The sequence below is a fragment of the Galeopterus variegatus genome, unplaced genomic scaffold (genome assembly GCF_000696425.1).
Source record: "Galeopterus variegatus unplaced genomic scaffold, G_variegatus-3.0.2 Scaffold1687, whole genome shotgun sequence".
Taxonomy (NCBI): domain Eukaryota; kingdom Metazoa; phylum Chordata; class Mammalia; order Dermoptera; family Cynocephalidae; genus Galeopterus; species Galeopterus variegatus.
In genome coordinates this window covers 176,148-178,757 of record NW_007727798.1, presented here as the reverse complement: position 1 = coordinate 178,757, position 2,610 = coordinate 176,148, and the positions used below count along the sequence as shown (strand labels likewise).

Genomic DNA, 2,610 nt, shown 5'->3' with positions numbered 1-2,610 from the left:
CAATCAAGTCGTGATGAAAATAAAGTACAACTGCTACATTCACTATTCTTGTCTGTGTTTTACCAAATACATTCGTGTTGGCTGCCTGAAAAATATTCCCATGCAAGATATATAGCTAACTATTAACTTAAGGGAAAAGATGTTTTGTAAATTTTTAAAATTACAAAGCCTAAACATTTCAATAATTGAAAAATACAGAGAAGGAAAATGAGGAACAAAAAAAATCATATTCAATCATATGACCCCCAAACAGCTATTGTTGATGTTTCCATGTTAATTTTCATACTTATTTCTATATCTACATAAATGTATATGTTCATAATCCTTGCTAGGCTTATATAAGATATAAACAATTTGAAAAACAACAGAGAAATCTGTCCAATATTTAAATGTTTCTGGTTTTGTAATTTCTTTTATTTTTCAATAATGCTTTCTTTATAGTGAATGCTTGAATCTTGTTATGTTTTATAACTTAGTGTCAATTATGTTGAAAGCTAAGATTCCTGCAGTAAAATGGGCTAAATAGTGAGTAATCTTTTCACTGCGTCATTTCACAATTTTTTTTTATCTTATGTATCTCATATTCACGGACATTTGCATTTTATTTTTTTAAACAAAAATGGGTTACTTTAATTTGTTATCATTTCTTTCTTTGGCTTATTGGATTAGAAATATCTCACACATTCTTTGCCTATGTCCATAGAGCATATAAAAAAACTGGTCATCTACTAGACCACAAAGAAAGCCTAAATCTTAATTATAAGAAATCCTACAGGCCACGTTTTCTGCACAGGAAGGGATTCAAACTCAAGCTTGACGCAAGTGTTGAAACGCATAAAAACGGAAAACAGCACCACTCCACCTGTTACAGCACTTTGTAGAGGAAAGTCAGGGGGGAAGGGCGGCTGGAACGTATGTTGCACGTGAATAGCGCCCTGCGCAAACCTTTTGTGATGTCACCGAGGCCCCTACAGAAAAACAGCCATTTCTTTACAAGCCGCCCTAAGGGGAGTTGCGTCGGGGCCTCCGGGGCAGCGGTTGCCCTCACACCAGAACATCTCACCGCAGCCATGAGCAGCAAGGAATGCTACAAGTGTGGACTCGCTGGCCACTGGGCCCGGGGATGCCCTAGAGGAAGAGCTCGAGGCCGCGGAGCTAGAGGCCGTGGCAGAGGTTTTCAGTGCTGTTCCACAAGCCAATCAGACATCTGTTACCGCTGCGGTGAGTCTGGTCATCATGCTAAGGACTGTGACTTTCCCGAGAACATCTGCTACAACTGTGGGGGAAGTGGCCACATCGCTAAAGACTGTATCCAGCCTAAACGAGAGAGAGAGCAGTGCTGTTACACCTGCGGCAGACCAGGTCATCTGGCTCGTGATTGTGACCGTCAGGAAGAGCAGAAATGCTACTATTGCGGCGAATATGGGCACATTCAGAAAGACTGCACCCAAGTCAAGTGCTACCGATGTGGCGAGATGGGCCACATGGCCATCAACTGCAGCAAGGCAAGTGAGATCAACTGCTACCGCTGTGGCGAATCCGGACATCTAGCTCGGGAATGCCCCATTGAGGCTACCGCTTAAATTTTTCCTTTGTCCTCTCCCAGCCTCCTTTAGCTCATTGATCTTTGTGTGATATTCTCTGAAACCCCTTCACTGACCAAAAGGTTGACAAGTGGAGGCTACTCTCAGGTCATCGAGCTTAAATTACCACGTTAAAGGAGGAAAGGGCTGGAAAAAAAAATCTCAAAAAAAGTCATTCACTTGCAAATGTCTTATAGTTAATGTGTTGTTTCTGCGCCACTCGTGAATCCAGTTATTGAATGGTCATTCTGAGCATTAGGCAGTTTCTGGGTTCTTCGGGTGTATTTTGATTTAACACATTTAATTAGATTCTACTATGTGTGAAGCACTGTTGGAAGAGTTGAGGATGTATCAGTTAACAAATCAGAACAGGTTTAGGAACACAGACCTAGAACCTATTAACAAGTAAAATATATAGTGTGTCAGGTGAAGGTAAATGGCCATAGAGAAAAAAAAACACCAGGTAAAAGAATAGAAAGAGAGAATGTGTATAGGGGAGGGGAGGGAGAGAATGTGGTTTCTGTTTTACATACACAAGGTCACCTTGAGGAAGTGACATTTCCTCAGAGATCCATAGAGCAAATAAAGCTGATCCTGGAAATGTCTATGACCTTGCCAAAGTAACTTTAACTTTATTATATCTGTGGCTTTGAATTATCTGACCTCATTATCTTTTAAATAATATTGAAAGACATTTCCGTCTGGCCCTTCATAGAGTATATAATTTAATGAACATAAACCAGGAAAAGATATATTATGTGTGTGAGTAGTAGCTTTGAGACAGAGAGCAATCAGAAAAAACAAAGGCAAGAAACCTCAACAGCAAATTGTGGACATACAGATATTGATGGCAAAGTTTTAAATATCTAACAAAACAAGTATAAACATTAACATTAAGCATAGTTTGGGGCTTCAGTAATTTCAAAAATACTTCTGACAGAAATGAAAATTATATATTTAGGAGTTTCTGAATGATGTTTTTTCACAGATAAAAAAATTGAGTTTCATATGCTGGAATTCATTTCTT

At 39.1% G+C, this 2,610-nt stretch overlaps 1 pseudogene; it reads left to right on the top strand.

Annotated features, from left to right (window-relative positions):
* Nucleotides 1–1,070: 1,070 nt before the first annotated feature.
* Nucleotides 1,071–1,583, top strand: LOC103595117 (annotated as a pseudogene).
* The last annotated feature ends 1,027 nt before the right edge of the window (nucleotides 1,584–2,610 follow it).